Source organism: Microcebus murinus, chromosome 23 (assembly GCF_040939455.1).
Source record: "Microcebus murinus isolate Inina chromosome 23, M.murinus_Inina_mat1.0, whole genome shotgun sequence".
NCBI classification, from domain to species: domain Eukaryota; kingdom Metazoa; phylum Chordata; class Mammalia; order Primates; family Cheirogaleidae; genus Microcebus; species Microcebus murinus.
This window is the reverse complement of record NC_134126.1, coordinates 14,953,565-14,979,048: the sequence shown is the minus strand read 5'-3', so window position 1 is coordinate 14,979,048 and position 25,484 is coordinate 14,953,565. Positions and strand designations below refer to the sequence as shown.

The window sequence follows — 25,484 nt, the reverse complement described above, 5'->3', positions numbered from 1 at the left end:
GGTGTTCGGGCACTTCTGTTGCCCACTCCTCCTAGGAAGAACCTTTGCTTGGCTCAGGATACCTGAAAATAGGGGAGTGAAAAGAGGAAATCACAAATAATGTACTTAATTACATTCCTGAGCAGAGGACTGAGGTTCTCACTATAGCCGTTTCCCACTGGTCTCCCTGCCGGGCATATGGTCGAGCCTCCCTGGGGAAGGTGGAGCTGGCCCTACTGAAAATTCCACACTCATCCTTAGTCCCTTTGGAGATCCCACTTGCTAGGGTTAGGGTTAGGGTTAGGGTTTTGATAGATACTATTGTTATTATATTATTATTTCCATTTTATAGACTAGGAAACTGAGGCTTAACAAGAGCACTTACCTGCCCAAGGCCACACAGCTCATCGACAGCAGCCCTGGGGTTTCTCTCTAGTTTCAAGGCCGTTATGTTAGGCCCTGAGCCATACTGTCCCCCAGCTCTGGCCTCCAGACGGAGGCCTGCCCGGGGCTGGGCCCTGCCCAAGAGCAGCCGCAGCACGCTGGCGGGGAGAGCTGCTGCTTTCTGCAGGCATCAAAGCCCCTTGTGTTTTCTAGGCCAAGGAACCCTGGCTATGAGGCCTCACCGCTGGGCTCCTCCCTGCCCTCATTGACCCAGATTGCCCTGCAGGAGGGAGAGGCCAGTGGCCAGCTGTCGGAGCCAGGACCCACGCTGCAGAGGCCACTGCCGGGGTGGTCGACAGTGTCAGTCACCCAGTATTTACCTTCCAACAGCGTCCTCTCTGCCTCCGCCCACCTTCCACTGCCTTCTCAGGAGGGATAGGGGGAGTGGGCTTGGTACTTGGTGGGTCCTCTTACCCTATCCCCATCTCAGCAAGCTGTCCTTCCCAGCCCCTGCCTGATCGCAAGCCCAGTTGTAGCGTGTGGGTGGAGTGGGAGGCCGTGGGGAAGAATCCGCACTTTCTGTTCTGGATATAGAATCCGTAGATGGAGGGAGGACACATTGCAGTCATGACAGGCATTCAGCGTCTCATGTCCCTTCGTGCCCTCAAGCCCAGGGGCCACTCCTCTTCCCTTCTGCTCTGTCCCTGTCACATATTAGAGGGTGGCTGCCATGCCTTTTGACAGGGACCCAGGTTTGACATATTTTCAGCAGAGTGGATCTTAGAAATTGGATGTGTGTGTGTCGTTATTAATAATACAGAAGACACACCACTAGCCAACTTTACATGACTTACACCAGCTAGCCTGATCAGGGCTGTGGTCCCCCAGCAGGGACAGCGAGGGATGCTGGATTTGCGTGGTACTGATTTCTGAGGTCTCATTCTCTCTCTGCAGCAACATGCTGTGCATGTTCTTGTGGCCCTGTTGACAGGTCACTTACTTCACCCACTCCCCAGCCCACCTCCGGCGCACATGCCCCATCTCCGCAGCCTGGGTCTCGTTGCCTTCCTCTGGGCCAACGGGTGAGCCTCCGCAGGGCAGCGGCAGCCCTCCGCCAGCTAGCCAGCCCCTCTGGGGAGCCTGGGGAGACTGCCTTTGCAGATGGGGAGCCCCTCCTCTGTCTGGTGCCACATCCCCAGGGCATATGTCCTGCTTTCCTCCTTCTGTAGCTGCCAGCAGCTCTCTCTCAACTGCCAGGAAAACCTGGAGGTGGACAGGGGCCCCGGGTGGGACTTTCTGGCAATGTCTGTACAAAATATACCTGGTCTGGAAGAGGAACCCTGATGCCGTGGAGTGGCTGGCCCCTCTGCTCTCCAGATGTGCGGGCCCCAGAAGCTGACAGAGCACTGCCTTTTCCTGGAACTTTGTCTGCGCTCACCAAGTGCAGGCTCCAGCTCCCCCACCGCACACACGGCACTTTGCAGAAGTCTAGACTTCGGGCTTGTTCCAGCTCTGGCCCCTGCCCCTCTTCCTCGGTCCTTCCAGAGTGTACCAAGTCCATTGCAGGGCAGCCACCTCTCACGTTCTCCTCTGCCCACCTCCTCAGGCCTTGCTCTCCACCTCTGACTCAGACACACACAGTTGCTTACCTGGGAAATGCAGACAGCAGCAGTGTGGGGCTCCTGCCCTGGCTTCTGTGACACGCGGCCTCCCAGCACCAGGAACCAGAGTTGGGTACAAATCAGCAGAGATGGTGTCTCTGTCTCTTATGCTTTTGTGTCCAGTCCAGCAGCTGCAGAGAGAGCCTCAGGAGGTGGGGCCAGTGTAATACACTCAACCTTCCTGCCTGCATCCAGAGAGCAGCCTGGGAAATGGAGTGGGGCTGCCCTCTCTCACTGCCTGAACCGCTCCTCGCTCCCTCTGCTCCCGCCTCCCCTCCCTGCCAGAGCCAGCCTCCCTACTCCCTACCCCCTCCCTCCCTCCCTCCCTCCCCCCCTCCCTCCCTCCCCCAGTCCTCCTGCAGGTGGCCCTATGCCTCCTGTTCATTCTCACTCCTTCCTCCCACAGAGCAAGCAGTCCATCCTTCACTTCAGCCCTGGTATACCCATGGGCCACTTGTCACATGTGAGCTTGCCGAGCAGCTTTTTCTCTCCCTGGAAGGCAGAACAAAGTCCTTGGCCTAGACGTCCACTTCTCCTATTCTAGTACCTACCCTTTGCAGAACTGTGCATTGAGCAGGGGTGAAGGTTCCCAGAATTCTTTGCAGCAGCCCAGTCATTGGCTCAAAGATGCCCACAGTCATTAACTGGGAGTAGGGGTACAGGGAAATCGTGTTCTGCATTTTTCAGACAGATGCCAGGTATGTCAGGGTCCTCTCTTCATCTCTCAGCACTGCTTCCCAGGCAGGTTCATTCTGAAGGGAAGGGTTGGCTCAGGATAGAAGACTCACTATGTTCAGAATTTATACCCACTCAAGTCTAGTGAGCAATTTATTAGGATGACCATTCAGGACATTAAAATAGGAAATGGAAGTAAGGTACCTAAGATGTCACTAGGTGGCCAAAAAATATCCTGGTTGATTGCAGGGCCTGGGTCTATGTTTGAACCTTACTACTCACCAGCCACGTGTGGCCTTGGGCAAGTTACTTAACCTCTGTGTGCCTTAACTGCTCATCTGCAAAATGGGGCTCGGGATAGTAGCTCCATCATGGAGGTCTTGGGAGGACTGAATGAGGTAAAGAGCTTAGCACAGTGTGTGGAACAGAGCAAATGCCCAGAAAAGTTAGCTGCCATCATTGTTATTATTGATATCTTCACTATATCTAGGGAAGACAGGGTTCCTGGGGCTCCTTTTATATCCCCATGGCCCTGTGTGAGCTGAAACTCTGATAGGAATACTGGCACCCAACACACTTTCCTGAACAGCAATTTTCAGAGTGTGATCCCGAGAAGCAGGTTCCTCCGCCCGTGGGTGTTTTGTGGGCATGGCTTCAGAGGGACGAGGCAGGCAGCAGGGACACGCCTCAAGGTCTGTGAGTCTGAACATCTGGAACAGGGTTCAAATCCTGATGAACACAGAGCCCCCAGAATAAAGTGCAGAGTGTAGCAGATATGTGAGCGTGCACTCTTCTAGCAAGAGGATCCTTAGCAGTCATCTGTTTCTCAAAGGGCCATGATCCAAGAAAGGTTGAGAACCATTGGCACTGAGGGGGCAGGGGATCAGAAGAGCAGGTAAATCCTTAAAATAATTCCCATAGCAACGTTTCAGATGGTATTGCAACCAACCCATGTCCCAACGCTGTTGTTCCAATGTCCCAGGTGGCCAAATTGTACAGGCTTTGGGATTCAGATACCTTTGGCAAGAAAGTACCTAATTCCTCATGGATTGGTAGAGGGGCCCGTGGAGGTGGAAGCTGGAGCTGGGATGAGTGTGTGCGTGTGTGTGTGTGTGTGTGTTCACCCCACTCGCAGCAGTGGTGCGCCTTCATTGAGCATTCACGAGTGCCAACACTGTGCTTGCACACCACACTCGATGTTCAGTCTGCACTTGAGCCACTGCAACCTAAGATTCCCAAACCCTGTCCCTCAGAGCCTGCATCCCTGGCTCTGCCTGACTTCCCCTTCATTTCCTCCTGGAAACCCTTAGTCCTTCCACTCCAAGGTTGTGTGGCCTGTGTACATGTGGTCACTGTGGTCACTGCCTCAGAAAACATTCTTCTCCCAAACAGAGGGCTCCCACACATGCCTACCCATTCTTGTCCAGCCGTGACAGCCTGTTTTCCACCGTGCTTTCTTTCTAGAAACCATAACAGTTGACTAGCTATCATATATATGTCTTGAGACCTCCATGTTAAATTGCCCATGTGACTCGTTGGTTTTCCAGACACTCTGGTGTTTCCATCTCACTGGTATGGGATGGGCCACCTTGAGACAAATGGGACCAGGAGTGGCCTGGACACTGGCCTGGCTCACTGGATAACGTCTCCCTGAGTCACCTACCCTGAGAGGTCCCCCAAGCCATCTTGCAAACCCTGCTTTGAAGTGTCACATACCTTTTCTGTCTATGAGGCGTCATTGTCCTCACAAGTCACACTCAGGGGGCTGAGCAGGCCGCAGAACTGAACTCCGGGTCTTGCTGGGACCAGTGGTCAACCTACTGCTCAGATCCCAGAGGACAGGAATCCTTTTCCTTTCCTGGGTACTTTTCGCTTTTGACAGCATGAAAACATCCACCATCTCATTCAGTTTTCCCAGCAGTCGCTCTAAGGCCCACCAGACGTGGAGAGCTGAAGGGCCTCTCCCTAAAGGTCATGCCATTTTCCTTTCTTTAATAACTTTTGGGATCTGTGTCATTCTGCCCATGCCCTTACATGGAAACAAGACAGGTGATTTATTTATTTTTTAAAAAATTTTAAGATTGGCCGGGCGTGGTGGCTCACGCCTGTAATGCTAGCATTCTGGGAGGCCGAGGCGGACGGATTGCTCGAGCTCAGGAGTTCAAAGCCAGCCTGAGCAAGAGTGAGACCCCGTCTCTACTATAAATAGAAAGAAATTAATTGGCCAACTAATATATATAGAAAAAATTAGCCGGGCATGGTGGTGCATGCCTGTAGTCCCAGCTACTCGGGAGGCTGAGGCAGGAGGATCACTTGAGCCCAGGAGTTTGAGGTTGCTGTGAGCTAGGCTGACGCCATCGCACTCACTCTAGCCTGTGCAACAAAGTGAGACTCTGTCTCAAAAAAAAAAAATTTAAGATGTTAAATTGCCTTAATACATACCTTGTTTTGTCGTGTTTATTCATCTGTTGTGATGTGCAAGTCTGCCTTTAAACTCTGGCATTTCCCCTGTGCTGCCCTGGCTGGCGGTGATGAAAACAAGGGCCTACCTGCTGGGCTTAGAAGGGGAGAGAGGAGAGATTGAGCGAGGAGCCCAGGCAGGGGGGAGAGGGAAGGGCATCCGGCCCCTGCTGAGCTCCATGGTGCCTGTCAACGCATGGACTGGACAGGTGGGGCTCAGGGACATGGTGGAACACGGGCCACACTGGCCCTCCCTCGTGGGGGATGCCTTGGGCTCCGGGCTGAGTTTGCGAACCGTGGCCAAGTCTGGACACTGGGTGGAGTTGTGACGCAGGGGACCTGAGAAGCTTCCCTCATTCTGTTGATGAGACTCTGAAGCCAGCCCTCTCCCCTGAAGTTTCCCAATGCTCTGCTGCCAGCGGTCACTGTCGCGCTCTGCTGAGCTGCTTCCCAACAGTGGGAGAGATTGGTGAAGTGCCACCCAATCTGTCCCCTGCCCCATCCCTTCATCGTCCTTGAGGAACATTCACTGAGCCACTAATACTGTTGTTTTTCTCTTAGGCATTATAGGCATTAAACTTTGTCGAGTAAGAATATACATGCAGAAGGCAGAATTGTAGGGGAGACAGGAACTCAGTACACAATCCTGAGTCAGAAAGGCCTGGCTTTAAACCTCAGTTCTATTTGTTCACTGACCTTGGTCAGGTTACTTTCCTTCTCTGAGCCTCAGGCTTCCCGTCTGTAAAATGGAAATAGGAATACCTTCATGACAAGGTTGTTGTGGAAATAACATGAAACACTATTTTAAAAGCATTTAGCCCAGTGTTAGCCATATGGTGGTTTTTCAATAGATTATAACCCTTATTATTTTTATCCCGTAGGTAGTGGGAGCTTGCTGATGTCTTTATCCCAGCCCTGTTCTTCCAGAATGCTTGCCCTCAGTTACTGTGTTTCTAGAAGCATGCCATTCTTCCAGGTCTGATTCTGGTCTCCTGGCCCCAAACAGTTGCACGGAGGGACTAGCCAAGCAGCCTTTTTTGAGGCCAGTAATGTTCCCAGAGGAGGAACGTTGTAAACCTGGGCCCTGCATGGTGTGCACATATGGCAATGAATGACAGGATGGAAGGTTTGTGCTCTAGACGGGATGACAGGACATGGCCAAGATGACACACGTCAGTACTCCCTGGCACCTCCTGCAGAACAGTCCAGGCAGAGGGCCTTCTCTCCACTAACGAAATGCCACCAGCCCCAGTGGAGGTGCACAGTGTAGGGACCGAGCCTGCAGGCTTCTGGAGTTGGGCTACTTGGGTAAATCCTGTTTCTACCACTTGTTGCATGAGTGGGCAAGTTACTTAAACTTCCTGTGCCTCAGTTTCTTTATCTGTAAATTATGCTTCATAATAGTATCCACTTCACAGAGTGTTTGTGGGGATTAAATGAGATGATGTACTTTGCAGAGTATGAGGGATGGGCAAATACCCAGTCAATATTAGCTAATAATAATATAATTTGGGGTGGGGGACTCACCTGTACTTCTAGTCCAAATAGCAGAGCACCCCCTCTGGTGTCCATCATCCCCTCAAGTTGTCCTAAGGCTTTACCCTGTGGGTGAGCTGTAACCAGGTCCCACTGGGGCAGTGATCACTAGAGCCCCTTGGGTGTACCTGCCCTCTCCAAGCTCCTCAAGATCCACATTGTGCCGTGTGGCCCTCCCAGGCGACCACCCTGGCCCATGCCGCAGGAGGATGAATGGCAGGCAGCGGGATAGGCATCTCTGGAGTTCATGGAGCCCTCTGGGTACCACAGGAGGAAGATTCCCGTTCTCTGTTGGCATAGCAACACATTTCCTTGGCCCAGGGAATAACAAACCTTTCCAGGCCACAGAGAGAGACTTCAGGCCTCTCCTCCTCCACATTCCACCTCAACCTTGAGACCTTGGAGAAGTCAAAGAAAGAATACCACAAATGAGACTTCTGGGAATCTCCTGTACTTCAGGTTTACTTTCTGTCTTTGCTGGTGCTTCTTGGATCAGAGACGGGAGACCTGGGGAGGTTAGAAGCGAAGACACTTCAAATCTTTAATTAATGAACAAATTGCAACAGAACCCTCAGATCTCTTGTATCAGTGAGAATCCTTTAACTGAGGATTACCAGAGCCCAGGGGCATGATGAAACTGTTGGAAATTGAAAAAGAAAAGAAAAGAAAGGCATCAATTTCAGAACTTTAAACAAAGAGATCTTAGAAATTATCTGATGCAGAGTCTCTGTTTATCCAGTGTTGAGAGACAAGTACTCATTTATTTGTTCCATCATTCATTCCTCAAAAATTTAGTAAGCTTTGCTATGTCAATATTTTTCAAACTGCAGGACACAACCTGCGAATAGGACAGGGAATCAATTTATAACCCCATACATACGTGTGTGGGGTAATAATGAAAACTGTATTTCATACTCTGGCTTGCTTTGTTTCCTGGTCAAAAACATTTGAAAAACGCCGTACTTTGCATCAACCCTGTAGCACGTAAGAGTAACGTGGAGACCTGGTTAAATGTGACGATTTGAGGGCCACACTCCCAGAGAATCTTCAGGTCCAAGTGGGCCCCAGATTCTGCATGACTCCGAGGCACGGGCCCCGACTGTACCGAGAAGCACTTCTCAGGTCCAGACGCCGAGCCACCCGGATACAGAGGCACCGGGCGGTGTCATGCAGGGCTTCGCGGCGTGCTGGGGCACTCGGACAATGCTCCAGCGACAATGGTAGCAAGCAGAAGGAGGAATGGGCTTTGCTTGGGCTTTGGGGAAGTCTTCCCAAAAGAGATTCCCTTTGATCGGCCTTGAAGGACGAGTTTGAGCTTGTCCAGCAAAGAGGAGGAGGGAGGGGCCTCGCCGCAGTCAGGAACCCCCCACCCGGGTCCTTGATCCTCGCCGTCCTGCCCCCCGCAGGTGCGGCCTGCGGCGTGCGCGACTCTGCGCGGGGCTGCGGCCCGGCTCTCGGGCGCCCCCTCTGGCCCGCTTGAACATTGCCGCCGGGACCCCGGCTTCTGCCGCAGCCGCTGCCGAGCTCCTGGCGCCTCTGTCCTCCCAGGTCACACCACCTACAGGCGCTGGCCAGGGGACAAGGGGCCTTTTCTTTCCAAGGCCCCCATCGAACACACACGCCTTTCCTTGCAGCTGTCTAGCTCGGCTGCCTGAACACAGAGGCAATTCACAGGAGACGTGGAGGGGCGTTTGAGGTTTCCACTAGAACACACCTCCCTTTTCCCTTTGCAACGGCCGCCCTGATCATAACCGGAGAGGACCCCTCTCCATAGTGCTCTGGCCGTGGCTGTGAGGCCAGGTTTCTTGAAAGAGATTTTCTTCAGGGCTGCGGGAATGCGGTATTCCTCTGTACGCGTGGATTCCCCGGCCAGGGGGAACCGAGGCCCGGGCCCGCCTCCTACCAGGCATGCGCGCGTCTGCTCTTTGGAAAGACCGCGAAAACCTCTGCAAATCCAACTGCAGTGGAAGTGGGCGTGGAGATAAAAACGTGAACAAACACAACTTATAAGTAAGGTATAAAAAAATAAGGGCACACTTTACACAATTTTATGTCATTGTATTTGAAAACAGTGAAACAAATTACATTCTTCTATCTATATAAAGTTAAAATCTTAGATTCAAAATAAGAAGGATCAACAATCTGCTAATGGTGGGGTCTCATCAGATGAGAGTGCCTGCGCCTGCTGCCACCCCTCCGCCTTGCAGAGACAGACTCCACTTGACAACCAGCCACCCCCGCCCCAGGGGCTCGGGCCAGACAGGGAGGGACAGAGGAGTGATGGCACCAGGCGGGGCTTCTCTGGGGAACTCGGGGTTTCCAGGCTTCTGCTCTCCAGCCAGGTTTCTTCCCGCAGGAGGGCGTGGAGGGGGAGCGAGGGCAGAGGCCCTTCGCAGAGCCACCTGCAGTCCCTCTCTCCCAGGAAGCCCACACCGTGGTGCAGTCTCACCAGCCTGCCTCTGTGGGCAGGAAAGTGCGGAGGAAGAGCTGAATGAGAGCCCCAAGGGCACTGAGTCAGAGAGGGGGGAGTCACCTGGGGCTGGTGTGGAACCTGCCACCTGGTCTCCACCCCAAGGGTGCAGCTGCCCAGGGGCCCAGTTGGGTGTGCCCTGTCGCAGGCTGGCTCTCACATACTCTGGCGCGGGCAGTGCTGAGGACAGACGTGAGTTTTCACTCTGGGGAGGCCCTTTCTCCGGACCACAGCAGACCATTCTCCTGTTAACACGTGTTTCACTGTAAAGGCTGCTCCTTGGTTAGGACCCAGCTATAGTTTCATTCCAGTCCCAGCGACACTGTCTGAGCACCTTTAGTGGAGTTGTGGGCTTCCTAAGCCTCTTCAGCTACGTGTTTCCAGGCCGTGCACCATCTCCTTGGGTGGGTTAACCTCACCCAATCGGATACTTCCTCTTAAAAGGGGAAGGCGTCTCCAAACTTTAGAACAGGCTTACTGTAGCCATCTGTCTACTCAATACAAGTGGAGCATCCCTAATCTAAAAATCTGAAATGCCCCCAAATCTGAAACTTTGGAAGCACTGACATGATGCCACAAGTGGAAAATTCCACACTTGACCTCACGTGACAGGTCGCAGTCAAAACACAGGTGCACAACACACAGTGTATTCAGAATGGCTCCCCCTCCCCAGGGGACCTACTTCCTGGCCCCTCAAATGCTTCAGATGTTTCTTGTCACCTAAATAAAATAGAATGCAGTGTGCAGTAACCATTTAATCACAACACACAAAACGCAGCATCGTAGGTGGGGACTGAAAGCCCGCTGCTGTTTGCTGTTGCTATTGTTTGACAACTGATGCAGGCTACTGTGCTGTTGTTACCCTGAACACATTCATTTTTCATTGTTTTACTAGTATGTCAGACTTTTTATTGTAAAGTACTTATGTGTGAATAAATATAAGAAAACGATTGCTTAGCAGTAGCATATAAATTCAAGGTCAGGAACGATGGTGATGCCACACAACCACAGATTGTCCTTGTTGGGATAGTTGAGCTAGTGCCATCGCATCCACAGCGACAGGAGGAAAATCAAAGTCCACGGCCACAGGTGCAGGGGCGTGGGCACAAGCAGAGGCGGGAGCTCGAGGAAGCTCTCTTGCTGGGTTGCTTTTTCTCCGAGAAATAGGAAGCAAGGTCGTTGGCTGGGGTGGCACACGGGGGAGGAGGTGTGGGAAGTCTGAATAGGAAAAAGGCATGAGATGTTCGTCCAGCAGAGCGAATGGGTCCATAATTGCCGGCAGCATGAAAGGCCCGCCTGAGGTCAGCGGTCGTGAATTAAAGTTAGGCCAGCCAGGAAGATGGTGTGCTCTCCTCCAGCCGCCGACAGCGCGTGGGTGCAACTGTGTGGAGCAGGCACAGAACCCGGGTTAAGCAGGGTCAGAGTTTTGCCAAACAAGTGCAATGAAACGACAGAAAGGTACAGAAGATGAGGGTGTATGAAAGCGAAGTGATTAAAGCGACAGCCTGTGGAATTTAAGCCAAGTAAGATGGGGACGGAGAGATCCCAAGGGGAGCGGGACCCGTCACACGGTGCAAGCGTCAGGTGTCCCCTGGGGTGAGGACTGAGGGCGGTGGGATTTCGTAGGCCGTGAGCTGGGAAGGCAGGAGGTGCTGGCCAGAGAGGGAGGTGCCCCAAAGTGAGACCGTGCAGAGGGCGCAGTTGTGACTGATGACAGGCTTAGAATCTGGCCGTTTGAGTGTTTGATGGGGGAAGGAGACAGTCATCGGAGGAGAGGTATTCAGGGACTCAGAGCCAAGACTGTCATCCCAAGAATGATGACAAGGTGGGCTGGTGGGGTGGGGGTGGGCCATGCTGGGGTGCATGCACGGAGCGGGGAGTGGTCTGGGGCTTGTGGGAGATGCACGGATGAGCAGCGGATGCTGCAGGCTGCTTGCTGATGTTCAAAGCTGGGCAGTCTTAAGGGAGAGCCAGAATGATCTAAAACAGCACGGAGGAGGGAGGCAGACACCTGCCCCCGCTGGTGGGAGGAGGGGCGTGGAAGAGAAGTGTAAGCCCCCCTTGAGAAGGCTGCAGGGAACTGTTTTCACAAAAGAGCCATGTTCTATAAGAGCAAAAAGGGGAAGAGACGACATTAAAGACATAGGATGATGTTTCTGTCCAACCTAACAAGTCTCACTCACTTCCCACTATGCTTTGAACCTTACACCGAATCCCAGGCCACCTGCTACCTCTCTACCCACCAGCCACACGGTCCTTACCATGTTCCTTGGATGTACCAAGTTCTTCCCAACCCCAGGGCCTTTGCACTTGTTGGCATATTCTTTCCTTTCTTGAAATTGCACCTCTGTCCCCACCCTAGTCCCTTAGGTCCCATGTTGAGTGTCACGTCCCCTAAGAACCCTTGCTGAACATGCTGGTTAAATCAGGGTGCTGTGCTCAGTGCCACAGAAGCAATAGCCGTCCACACAGTCTCTGCCCTTGAGGGGTTTTCGGTCTAGTGACGCAGACAAAGGGCCGAGCAGGTGCGTGAGAGTGTGCTGAGGGCCACAGCCAGGTAAACCCGGGGACGTGGGTGCCCACGGGAGAAGCTCTTAACCGAGCCTCGGTGGTGAGGTGGAGGGTTCAGAAAATGGCTAAATGGAGGCCCGGAGGACGAACAGGAGCACTTTAGGAGAGCCTGGCAGGCTTCGGGGAGAGTAGGGGGAGATGCGAGCCCTTCAGGATGGTCAGCGTGCTGGGGGTGCCGGGCGGACCTGGGGGCACGCTGAGGGGTGTGGGCTCTTTCCTGGGGCCCACGGGGACACGGAGGGAAGACTCTGTGTCTTCAGAAGGTATACAGCTCCTTCGCTGAAGAATCATGAACAGGAGCAGAATGTTACCACTCTGGCCCCAGAGCAAGCGCAGAACCGCCATTTGGGAGCCAGGTGACCACAAACTCTGGGGCACAAAACAAGGACGAGTGCTGTCTGGGGGAAGAAGTTGGGCCAGGATCCCAGACCGCCAGAGCTACAGAATGTTCTGGTCTATTGTCCTCCCACCCACCCCCGCCCCAGACAGTTTCATTAATGAGCTTTATAATCGGTACACCTTCTCCATTTTATTCTAATGCCATGGAGTCAAAACCCAAGAAAACAGTGGATTGGAATCATTATAAATTTGTCCCAGTTCCCTCCCAAACAATAAGCTTCCATACGCCCTCCCTCTGACTTTACGCCACAGAACGAGGCCTTGGTGCTTTGCAAGACGACGGTGACTTATGTTTACAGAGTGTGTACCAGGTGCCAGGCCCACCTCACAGCCACACAGAGAGGGAGCTGCCTTCATATCCATTTTACAAGAGGAAACTGAGGCACGGAGCTCCCTTGTCACATAGCTAATAGGTGACAGAGCAAAGATTCAAAGCCATGCAGGCTGATGCCAGAGCCCAGGGGCTAAACCGACACCTTTACTGCCTTTAAATCTGGTGGTTTGGACAGTGTGCAGGTGAGGCATGTTTCACTGTGCTCAAGACTTCATATAGGCCGGGCACAGTGGCTCGGGCCTGTAATCCTAGCACTCTGGGAGGCCGAGGCAGGAGGATTGCTCAAGGTCAGGAGTTCGAAACCAGCCTGAGCAAGAAAGAGGCCCTGTCTCTACTAAAAATATAAAGAAATTAATTGGCCAACTAAAAAAAAAATATATATATATATAAATTAGCTGGATACGTGTGCCTGTAGTCCCAGCTACTTGGGAGGCTGAGGCAGAAGGATTGCTTGAGCCCAGGAGTCTGAGGTTGCTGTGAGTTAGGCTGACGCCACGGCACTCTAGCCTGGGCAAGACAGTGAGACTCTGTCTCAAAAAAAAAAAAAAAAAAGACTTCATATGGCAGACACTTGCTCCAGTGAAAAAGAAAGTAAAAAAGAATAATAATAATAAATAAAACCCCAACAAGATAAAAAAAAAAACAAAAAAAAACCCAAAAAACCAAAGACTTCATAAAACTGCCTTTCAGCATATGACATGCCACTGACCAGAACGTTCCACGGCTCGGGACCCTCGTTCCTGCCCAGGCATCTGAAGCCAGCCCTGCACAAGGCTGGCTGCTTCCCCGCACGCACGCTCACACCCTGTCAGTGAGAACACACTGTCACGTGCTGGGTCTCTACCGCCAGATGGTGGAAGTGCAGGTGTCTGAGGACAGTGTCAGGAAGGGCTTTGGGGAGTGTCTGGCTCAACATGAAGTTCTCTAGAAACGCAGTTGGGATTCTTGGGAGCTGTCTTTCCCGTCTCCTCCCCTGTGGACTCTCCTGAAGGGAGCGCAGCTCTGACGCCCCGCCACCCTCCTGCGGGTGTCCTGCTGTCCCTCCCACCGGCCTCCCTCCCCGCTGGGCAGGGCTGGTGTGTCGTCCAGGCACGCCCGGCACTTGCCCACACCAGCACCTTGCACGCACCATTCGCACCACCCCAAACCCTCTGCCTTCATCATTCCTCCGCTTCTTTCCACCGTGCAAAATCACATTCACAAAGCCTTTCCTGGCCATTGCAACAGAGCCCAGTGGCTGCCCGGATCTGTCACAGCACATGTTGTCTGTAGTCCCATAGACTCTCACAACAGGAAGGGGCTTCGAGATCAGATGTGCACCCTCCTCATCCTGTCCCCAAAAATTAAACGAAGGCCCAGAGGACAGACTAGTGGTTTATCCCAAACCACCCAGAAACTTTACTGCTCTTTCTGTAATTGTCTCAAGAGCAATTGTCCTGACCCTCTTTGTACCTATGAGCCATATGAATCAGCTGCAGACCCTGGTGTGCAAGAACATTGAGTTCCCTTATTTTCTCATTGTGGTTTGAACTTGTATTTCTCTATTTCTGGGACTATGTCAAGGTCCTTGAGCTCCTCACAGGGCCAAGGAGTCTGGTCCTTGGGCATTTGTTGACATTGGTTGCCATGGTGACATCTAGGGCTCTTTGAGCCTGGGGTTCACAGGTCTGCTGGCTCCAGGATGCCTCTCTGCCGTTCTCAGGACCTGAAAAGTCACTGCAAGGCTGGACTTCCAGAGCATTCTGACACTATGCAGCCATTTCCCTCTGGGGCACTGCAGGGACCAGTGTGGGGCAATGAGCTAGAGTCTTCTCTCCACACTAGCCCAGGGAACTCTCAATTAGGGGGGAAAGCCTTCTCTACCTCCTGCCTCCTTCAGTCACGCTCCTTTTAATCTTTAGACCTGCCAGTAAATGGAGGGGGAATGTTTGAATTCCATCCTTCTGAGGGTAGCAAAAAAGTATATTAAAAAAATATAGCAATTAAGTTTCTATATTAAAACAGCCAGGATATTCTATCTTGCTAGTCCTTTTGCCTGGAATCCTCTTTCCCATTTTTCAACTGGCTGACGCTGGCTTATCCTTTACGGCTCAGCTCGGACGGACATCACTCTAGATAGAAATCACCCATATTCATGAATAAGCCCCGCGTCTCACTCCCTTCTGCAAAAGCAGGGCCTTGCATTATTGCCAGCCCGTGCCTAGTTCCTATCAAATGCTTGCCCTACAGTGCATGCCAGAGTGAACTGAATTCGAGGAAAGGTTGTGGGTGAGCGAGGTCTGCCTGTTGACTGGTGGCTGCCCAGGGAAGATAGGCATAAATGAGAGGCACCAAAAAGGCACACGATGAGGGGGACACTGCAGGTCTCAGAATAGGACATTCAAGGGCAGAGCCAAAGAGGGAGGGCAGGGCAGCCCCTCACTGCTCCCTGCCTCTGTTTGAACCAGGCGTTCAGAGAATGCGGACCGTTTTTTAAGACGAACCAGCAGGTGGCAGCATTGCTCCTTGGATGAGGGCCTCCCTCTGCAGGACAGAGCAAAGGAGCCGTTTCCTGCTCTGGGAGGCGGTCGCCACCTCCCGGCCAGACCCAGAGTGGAGTGGAGCCAGGCAGGGCCAGGGCGCCTGCTGCACCACGCACAGCAGGGATCCAGAACCATGTGTGATCCAGTTTTTTTCTCATTCTAAGCCTTCTAGGGGCCGAGCATGGTTGAGGAAGGGAGGGAGGGAAGGAAGAGGAAGGGAATGGACTCAGGCCTCAACCTGGAGCCAGCGAAGTAGAGTCTCTCGGGTGGTACCGGGAACACCCAGGGGGTTCTGATGGAGGCAGGCCGAATTCTCCTTTGTGTGACTAGTTTCCGCAGGCCTTCTGATCACAAAATTGGATTTATGGATCAGGAAAACCTAGCGCAGCCCACAGTGCGCTCCTTCCGCCCTCCCTGGGGGTCTCCCTCTGGGGAGGCTGAGCCAGGTGTCTGTGGCCGCCGGGTTGCAAAGACAGCCTGTGCCCCAGTGGGCACTCCCCTCGCTCCTGGCGTAGGTGGCCGTCCTGACACAGCCCCCATCCCTCCAGCTGCTGTTCCCCAGGTCCAACTTTAACCCCCCTCCCTGATGAGTGCGCAGAGGCAGCAGGAAGCTGAGAATTACTTCGTGGTCAGCTCTGTCACCACTCAGGCAAGCAGTATTTTCATTAGTTCCCCATGAAATCGAGGCCAAAGGGGGCATCCTGGTGTTGATGTGGGGGCTCTAGTTGCATGGAAAATCTGGCCTGGGGTAGCTGGCTTCTGGTTTTAACAACAGGTGACTCCATGTTGCTCTTTCCGCCTGTAGCGTCCCTAAGTCCCTGCCCGCAGATGCCCTGGGAGAAAGCTGCAACGAGAGGGGGGCCTGGAGGGGGAACGCCCAGGTGCCCGCAGTGCCTGCTTGGAGGAGCCAGCTGGACTAGGACCCGTCTGGTGGGGCCAGCTCCTGCACATCCATCCGCCATGTCCCATCTCCACTCTGCAGGGAAGTCTTTTTCTATACTGACCCCACCGTCCCAGCCCTGGATGTTTCAGGAAGTCATTTTCCAGATGCCACTGGGAGGCCCCTCCGCTGCCCCCCTCAGGCCAGGGCAGTGAAAGCCACTGCCTCCACTCCTGCAGCCCCTGAGCCTTTTCTCTGAAGCTCTCGTGGACCCACCTGTGATGTTTCTGTATATCACATTCATTTTCTTGACTGCATCGGAAGCAACTCCGAGGACTGGGGGGGACCCTGTGACATGGCCTCCCCCAGCCCTGGTGCAGGGTCTTGAGCGGGCACGACGGGAGGGGTGCATGGCGAGGAGCGAGTGCATTACTTACTGCTGCCCGAGTGAGCAGGGAGCGATGTGGGGGTGACAGGGTAGGCTTTGTCATGGAGGCAGGGGGCGGTCTGGGCCCTGAGGGATGGATTACTAGATTAGGCAAAAGGTCGCCAGTGTATTCTCGGAGCCTTCCTCTTAGGTGAAATCAGTGCTGAGATATGAGTCTGGGCACAATGACAGCGGTCCATGAGCGGGGACAGGCCGGTCCTGAGCCACAGTCAGCCTTGCTTGCTGATGCCGCTGGTTGGTCCCCAAGACTGCTTCCTGGAGGGTGTGGGTCTGCCGGGGGGTGGGCAGCACGTGGATAGCAGGGCTTGCGCTTCTCTTCTGGACCCAGTTCACACTCAGAAAGGACACAGAGCACAAAGCCGGAGAGGGGGCTGGAGGCAGACATGCCCCCAGAGCGGACGCAGGACCCCTAGCCCAGTTCCTGTGCTGTGATGCAGCGGATGCTGGGCGCCAGCAGAGCAGAGTGACAACTGCGAGTCAAAGTGGGGACATCATGAGGGAGGAGTCTTTGGGGACCTCAGAGGTGGACCCTCTGGGCTGGACCCTGAGGACTTTGCATTCTCCTGAACTTCCCGACCCTCTGTCTCCTCCCCTGCCCCCAAGGTCAATATTGTTCCTAGGCTCGGGGGCTACAGCAGGCTCTGCTCCCCAGGGGGAAGTTCGGGGCCTTTGCTCCAGGAGGCCAGGGTGTTTGGAGGAGATGACAGGCAGGAGGGAGGAAGGGGAAGGCCCATGGGTGGGTCAAAACCTTGCTCCTGCCTGCTCAGCTCCACCTGCAGGCCCTGCGCACACCTACCATTCTTCCTTCTACCTTGGCCTAAACGAGGAAAGCATCCACCAGGGGATTCCCCTCTCAGCCACCCCACGCCCTGAGAGCGGGCGTGGGTGCACACGGACGGTCGGGATGCCAGCTCACGACACTGCCAGCGTTCAACCCCTCCATGGCTTGTCTGGTCTGGTCTTGCCCCTGTTACCTGCGAAAAATGGCACCTCAAGGACAGAGTGTGGCTTGCTTTCTCCTAGGAGAAGGAGCTCTTTCTCTGCTGTCTGTTGGGGCTCTGGCCAAAAAAATTTGTATCTGTCTGCTTTTCTTCTCTTCCTCCTTGGGGGCCTCGCTGTAGCTTTATCAGGACACGGTTGAGCTCAGACAACAGCAAAGTTATGACTACCTGGGAGCCGGCACCTTCCTCCTAGTGCCCAGTAAGATCTGGGGGCCTGGGGCAGCAGCCCTGATCTGAGCCCCAGGTTGTCCGGTCTCCCTGGAGTCATTCAGGTAACCAGCAGGGCAACCACAGAAGGAAAACAACAGCCCCGTCACCCCAGGTGGCGGTCCCAGCCCAGGGCAAAACGGGCACTACTTGAAGTCGACCACAGGCACGCCCAGCCCCGGGACTGTAGGAGGCAGCTGGAGGGACGCTGGGCGGGGCTGTAGGAAGCCTCCTGGGGTTCAGTGTGTGTCCTCACTTGCCATTTCTGACAACAACCTCTTTAGATGTCCTTTCATGGGGTAGGAACCAGGAAGGGCAGAAGTAGGAAGATCAGAACGGCGCTGGGTGAATTCCCACGGAAGGCAAGTTGAGCCCATCAGTGCCTTTCGGTAAACAAGTGGCAGCTCTTCCCTCCTGGCCCATCCCGCACTGGCACCTCCCTGTGGGGTTCCGCTGCCTTGTCTACATCCTCATGCTCATCCTAAGCCTGCGATTTGTTGATGGGTCTGTCCTCCCCGCCTGGAGCCTTAGGTTCCAGGCTCTGACATTGGGTGGGATGCTTGCCACCTGGGTGGCACTCAGCGAGTGCGCTGTGAGTGCGGGAACGAATGCTCAGGCTCCAGACAGCACCCCATGGTGCCGGGAGCGCCTGGCGGCTGCTGGACTCAGGGTGCTGCTGACTTGGGTGCTCACTGGGTGTTCCTCCAAGTGTGAGGGAAGGGACACAGGAACTGTGGCAGAAGGTGGCTTCCTCTGAGCTGCTGACCTTAAAGAGAACAATGCACCCACCTTCTGCAGGGGCCTCCTGCCTGCTGGGTGGGGTGGGCCGAGCTGTCTCTGTCTGTAGCTGGGGGGGGGGGCTGCTTCCTCCCCTTGACTTGTGCCTCCCGCAGCCAGCCCAGGTTTAACTCTGAACCCTGGCTCAGAGCCTGGCCCGTTCCAGGTGCCTGTTAGGTGAAGCACGTGCCCCTGCTCTCTACGTGGGTCTGTGTGCGGGGCCATCTGTCACTCGCTGTAAGGCAGCTGTTTGAGCAATGTTCTGATTGTCCTGAGCCCAGGATGGGTCCTCTTCCTCCCTCCCTCCAGCACCTGCCTCCGAGGCTGGCTGAGGTTGCTGGACTCCTGGCAGCCACGGCAAGTCTTTAGCACACAGAGATCACATTTGTAGGGGCTCTGATGAGTGCAGGAAAGGGAATATGAGGTGAGCTGGCGGCTAACATTCAGCCCCCACCATGCCCAGAGTGTCGCGTCCCTGTCCCGTTCCTCACTTCCCCTCTGCAAGCCACCCCACGCGGCAGGGCCCACCCCCTGCTGGGGCGCACGTGAGAGAAATGCTCTCCCCGCCTCCCGCCGGGAGCCCGGGTCCGCAGAGAAGCGGGTTCTGGAGTCTGAGGCCGCGTCTTGCGCGGTGTCCCGGGCCAGCTGAAGCAGCGAGAACTAGCGCTGACTCAGGAGCAGACTCGCGCACAGAAAGAGGAAATCTCCGGAGTCAGCCGCAGCGGCTCGTGGTTTCCTGCCAGTCCTGGGTGTGTGCCAAAATGGGCACTGGTCAATGTGACCGCCACCTCTGGCGTCTGTCTCGCAGGAGCTCGCACTCACCAGGACCCGCCCCTCCCTGAGCCCTGAGCCCTGAGCTCTCTGCTGCAGCACGGAGAAGCCACCCACATGGCCTTCTGGGCTCAGGGCGGAAGGGGGCATGGGCCGGCAGAGCACGTACTGTGTCCAGAGAGTCGGGACCTCGAGAACAGTGACAGCCCATTGGACAGATGTTGGCAGGACTGGGGACAAAATCACCCACAGGCTCAAACCCCAAATGACATGTGAACATGAAATCCACAAAACCCCAGGTGGAGGCCCAAAGGCTAACTAGGTCCCATCTCATCTGCCCAGGCCGGGGCCTGTTGTCCCTTATCCTCGTAGCAAGCAGCAGAAGTGACGACGATTACCAAAACAAGAAAGAAAAAGAGAAAAGACCTTCTCAGCTCCACTTCTGGGGTTTGACTGTGGTCTCCGGGGAGTGTTCAGGGACTCGTCGTGCAGCCATGATTACCCATTAACCCAGGGCGTGCATGTGAGGCAGAACTGCAGGTTCCAAAGCCCCTTCTGAGATACAGACTTCAGGGCTCGTCCTACACCTCCAAGCTGAGCAGACGGGAGCCAGCTCTGCCCAAGTGAGGCCGCGTCTCCCTGGTCATTTGGCCCTGCTGGAGGCTGCTCAGGGACGGTAAGATTGTCTTTCTTAAGGGTTGGAGCAGATGATGGCCCAGGTGCAACGACTTCTTGGATGTCAGTGCTCTAATTGTCATTGCTGTGCTGCTCCTCCCGCTCAGGGGGCCCTGGCTGTCCATGGTGTGTCACCCACCTTGAATCGGATCCTGGGTCAGAGCCGCACGCAAGTGCCACTAAGTGCAAAGAGTGGTAATGTTAGGCCTCATGACAGCCCTATAAGAGGGGCATATATTCCTTTTATAAACACAGAACTTAAGACTGAGATTGCTTAGGGGACTTGCCCAGGACCACAAAGATGGAGACACAGGTCTCTTGACTTCTCAGTCGGTGTTTGGCCACTGCACGAAAGCTGCCTCTTTGAAACTGGAATGGTGCCAATTGCCCTCTCAGTCCCAGTGTGGAGACGGGCAGGAAGGGAAGAGGCGAGGTGTGACCAGTGCCCGCCGCGTGCCAGGCCTGGTACGGGCATCTGCCTCCCCGCCCTCCTGCGGTGAGTGGTGCTGGGCACTGTTCTCCGGGGCCGCCGCAGTGGGGAGGAATCTGGACTTGGGAGCCAGACCCCTGGGTGTAAATCCCAGGCACTGCCACAGGCTACTTGTGTCATCCCAGACAAGAGAGGTCACCTCTGTGGACCTCAGTTCCCTCATCTGTAAAATGGGATTAGAATAGCACCTACCTCACAGAGGCTGTTTAGGGATTAATTGAGTTAATTCCTAACAAATTAACTTAATTTGTGTAAGGCACTTAGAACAGTGGTTGGCACTTAGGAAATGCTCCTTGTTTATCGCTGTTGTTAATATGTTATTTTTGATATTTAATATTACTTCTAATTGGGGTCACCTGGTTTCCTTTTTTCAATTTTATGCAGGAAAGAAAAAGGTGATGCCAAATGGCCAATAGCTGCCCGAGGCCCCAGGGCCCCCAGCCACTCTGCCCGTCCCGTGAGGCTCCCCCGTGAGTCTCAGAGTGGACAGGTGCCAGGACGCCGGACCTGGGCCTTCCAGGAAGGAGTCCAGCCAGCTGGTTTTGCTTTCTCCCTCCTTCTGGGCTCTGCTCTTATTCACCCATCTGTTCTGGGAACACTCAGACTGTCACCGCACCATTAAGGTGGCACAAAGCACAGGCCAAGCCACTGAGTGGCCAGGCTGCCAGCAGCTTCTTGCTGCCTGAGAGGCAGGATGGACAAGCGCCTGCTGCTTGGCCTGACTCCGGGGTCAGGGTCGAATGAGAAGTTATGCACACAGCTGGGGTTTGCTCTAGGCTCCGTCACAGGACGAACTGAAACACTGGCCGCTGCTCCCCCTACTCTCCCCTACTCTCCTCTTCCTCTTGGCAGGGTGCAGTTGGGCCCTTACCCCAGCCAGCTGCTTTGAGAGCTGCCCCTACCTTTCCTCGTTTCACTTGTATTGGACAGTGTTCTCTCCTGGAAGGGACACTGTGGTGAGGGACACCACGAGGTGGGCTAGGTGTGACGCAGGACGGCTGGTGGAGGGGAGGCTGTGGGCTGTGGGGTGCCCGAGCTCGGCGCCTCACTCCAGAGAGGAGATGTCAGTAGGCTCATGGAACCATCAGCAAAGGGGCTGTACTTGTCGAGGGATCCTACTATTGTCATATGCAAATTCTCAAATCTCAGTGGCTTCACGCCTAGAAGTTTACCTGTCACTCCTGCAAAACACAATCTGGAAAGGAGTCACTCAGGCACCCAGGCTGGCAGCGGCACTGCCATAGTCCACGTGCAGCTTCCAAAATCAGCTGGAGTGTAGACATCCAGCCAGCAGATAGCTGGTAGCAATGGAGCCTCTGAGACGTGATCTCAGAAGCAGTCGCATTCTGGGTAGAAGCAAACAAATTTTGCTAATGGGGTTGAATGAGGATTCTGGCCTGATCGGCTGGAGTGCTGGTGTAGACATTAGCTGACGTGGGACAGCTACAGGAGTACAGGCACAGGTTTAGCGGACAGGAGGAATTGAATGAGGAGCTCATTTCTGGGTATGTTATGTTCGAGATGCCTATTTAATATCCAAGAAGAGAAATCTGGAAGGCAGTTGGACTCATGAGTCTGGAGATGAGAGAAGAGGTCAAGGTTGGAACAGGACATCCATGACAGCACTGAAATTAACAAAGGATTAAAGCCACTTAAAAAAAAAAAACAAACAAAAAAAAAACGAGGAAGTCCAAGGTCTGCCCTCCAGTGCATTCCAAGGTGGAGACGTTGAGGAGGAGGAGCCAGCACCTGGAGACCAAAAAGGAGCAGCCAGTGAGACTGGAGGACAATGAGGAGAGGGCGGTGAGCTGGGCCTGGTAAAGACAGAGTTTCCGGGAGGAGGGAGGAGTGGACTGCGTCAGCTTCTGCCGAGAGGTCACGTCAGATGAGGACTGAGAAACGGCCACTGGCATTGTTGGTTAAAAGGTTTGTCAATAGATCCTTGAAAAAGAAAGTGGTGATGACTAGGATTCAAGATTGGTTAACCAAGAACAGGTTTTGCCAGATGAAGTACATTCTTTTATTTAGAAAATGTCCCCAGATGATGCCAATAGTCTGCCTAGATTTCGACATGGTGTTTGAAAAAAAAAAAAAAAGCTTCTTCTAGCATCTTTGAAGATGATGGCATAATATGGTCTTATAAAACAGTTGTATTGAATGTATAAATGGCAGATTCCAACCCTCTTTCCCCTTGGCCTGTTCAAAAATTTTATCGAGGACTCAAGTAAGAGCATCACTGGAATGATGAGTCCAATTTGCAGATGTTGCAAACCTGGGCAAGATAGATGGTGGATTGGATGAGTGCACAGAGCTAAAAAATGAAATGTAACAAGAATGAATGGGAATTCCTGCATTTTGGCACCAAGAACTGAATATGTAAATGAGGGAACCAGTGTTTGACCACAGTACATGATAACGTGACCTGGGAATTTGTGTTGATAATAAGCTCCACATGAAGCAGAGCTACTATGTTACCAAAAGAGTGGTGTCTACAATAATTAATCATCTTAGGGCACTCTGTGCTGGTCAAGCCACACGTACAATATGCATTCCATTCTGGCATCATGAGTAGGGAGGGAAATTGACACACTGGGGTCCATATGGAGGAGAAAAATCAAGACCCATGAAAACCACTGCAACCTGCTGGTCTTTCCACCCCCATCTCTTTCTTCCTCAGTCAGTTCCCCACGCTGCTCCCAGACAGGTTTGCCTCTGACAGAGATGGGATCACATCCCTCACTTGTTTAAAGTCTTCATGCTCTTTCCCTGTCGCCTAAGGAATAAAACCCGAGACTCCGCTCCCGTTCTTCCCAGCCTCATTTCCCTCGACGCTCCTGGCGGGCTCTGTGCTCCAGCCACCCTGCTCCCCGAGCTCGCCGCACGTTCTCATCCAGGCTTCACTCGTGGGGTTAGTGCCTTCCTCCGGGCTCTCAAAGCAGCTATTTTTCCCTGTTGTCCTTGTCTCACCTCGCTATGTCACCCTTGCCTCTCTTCTCACCTGTATCCCAAACTAGACTGAAAGCTACCCCAGGGCAGGGACAAGGCTTCTCCTTTTCGCTCTTATTTTCCTAGTTTGGACAGATCTTGCCACAAAACAGATACTCAGTAAACACTGCTTGAAGGAAGGAAGGAAAGAAGGAAGGAATAAATGAATTGGTGCTAGTTCCTCTGCCGAAATGCCTTCCCTTCCTGATTGCTCATTGGTAAATCCCATTCGTCATTCCAAGCACCCAGCTCAGACAGCAGGCACTGTGAGCTCCCGCCTGCTGCCCCAGACCACGCCTTTCCCTGCACTTGCCATGGCACTTGGCATGTGGCCGCATAAAGCACTTGGGACATTATACTTATTTCCCCACCTGGTTATTCTGTGTTACTCATCTTTGTATGCCCAGGCCCATGGCTGGCCACATGCCTGGGTCTAGTGTCATATCTTACAAGGAATGCCTAAAGCACCTGAAAAGGTATAGCCCAGAGAAAGGGACACATGATGCTTTTTATTAGGAAGAGAAAAAAATGGCCCGTTGGCCAGGTGTTGCAATGCTCACTCGCATCTATGAAGGTAGACAAGGATGGCCTCCACAGTCTTTTCAGTTCCAAGATCCTGTGGCTCAGAGCTCTGAACTTCGATAGAGTTTCTGTATTACTTAGCTGATAGCCTTGCTTCCAGGCTACATAGCCCCAAGGAAAGGTGGGGAAGAAGTGTGGCCCGCTCTGCTGCAGGTGAATTGTGGCTGAGGATAAGTAAGATGGTCACCCTCTTCTGGAAGCAGATAGGCCAAGGGAGAATTTTCTAATCTGTCCCCACGCCTTGCGGGAGGAAGGCATCCTTGGCTGCAGCATCCCATAGGGGTTGGGGCAGGGAGCACTGTTCACACCCTGCCCGTCCGACTCTCAGCCCTGGCTCTCTCCGAAGCCAGTCTGATTCAGGCAGCTGTGGTCACTCTACCAGACGACCTTTGTCTCTGCATTTGGCATATGGAGAGTCAACCTTGTGTCAATGTCACAGTTCATTCTGAATTCTCTCAGAGATCTGGCAGGATGTCATCAGTGTGGGCAGAGAAGGGTCACAGCAAAGACAGAATGTCCCTCTGGCTCTCTACAGCAAAGACAGAATGTCCCTCTGGCCCTACAGCAAAGACTGAATGTCCCTCTGGCCCTCAGCTGTGTGGCCACTTTGCCCTGGGGTATGAAGAAGAGAGGAGAAGGAGGCCAGAGGGGAGCTGCCCACACAACCCCTCTGGCAGCATTCTGCAGGCAAGACAGCAGCTTTCCAGGAAATGTATGGGTCAGTGTAGCAAGAGGCTGGCCTGGCTCCAGCTTTCAGCACACTGATATGGTTTCAGAGGACATCATACCTTGTCCCTGCAAACCTGGCTTCCTGGAAAGTACGTGCAGAAGACGGTCCTGTCTGTACTGAACCTGCCTGGATCTGCTCAGGTATCTATAAGTCTGAACACTGTAGGGCAAGAGCCAGGCTGGCCAGCAGGGAACATTTCTAGGTTTGTTTCCTAAGAACAGACGTGATAAGATAACAGCGCTCAGGTTTTCTCTTCCATTCACCTTATCAAAGGGACAAAGTTTGTAGGTGCTGCTCTGCCCTTTACAACCATCCAAGAAGACACTTGACAAAAGTTTTGATGTCACTCTGAAATGCCCCCCTTGCCCGCCCCTCCTTCCCATTTTTCTAACACCCTGTCCCTCCCATTGCTCTTTCTCTCTTCGGTCCCACTACCAGAATTTCAGAAAGTGATTCAACTCATAATGAACTAGCGAAACCCTTAAGCCTTGTCTTTGACAGCCCTGGGCGTCCACATTGGTCTACACAACTTAGAGCAGTAACTTGCTTCTGGCCCGTCAGGGTCCATGCAGGTCACAGATCACTTGGTCAAGGACTGGCCGGATCCACGGTGGACGCTGGACTGGAGCCGTCCTGTGCGAAGGCCGAGAATCGTGCCCTCCCCTGTCACTTCCAGGATGCAGCCATTCTAGGGACAGCTACCGATCTGATGGGCTGTTTCTGAAAAGCAGTGGACAACAACAATGTCTTATTAGCAAGCACCTGCCTGGAGACCGCCTCGGACCTCTGCAAACAACATCTGCTTCTGTTAGCGCAGTGCCTGTCACACGGGAGCCGTCCAGGAAACGCTCGGCGGACGTCTGCTGCATTTATTCTATGGGCAAGAATTTAATGAACACTCGGCATTAGTTCCAGGGAGAAGTAGAGGAATAATGGCAAGTCCCTGT

At 53.6% G+C, this 25,484-nt stretch overlaps 1 long non-coding RNA gene across 1 annotated transcript in view; it reads left to right on the top strand.

Annotated features, from left to right (window-relative positions):
* The first annotated feature begins 19,687 nt into the window (after positions 1 to 19,687).
* Positions 19,688 to 25,484, top strand: part of LOC105854936 (uncharacterized) — a 32,003-nt gene continuing 26,206 nt past the window's right edge. The window contains exons 1-2 of the long non-coding RNA XR_012914539.1: positions 19,688 to 19,751; positions 20,625 to 20,710. This is a non-coding gene — a long non-coding RNA (uncharacterized LOC105854936). The remainder of the gene's footprint in view (positions 19,752 to 20,624; positions 20,711 to 25,484) is intronic.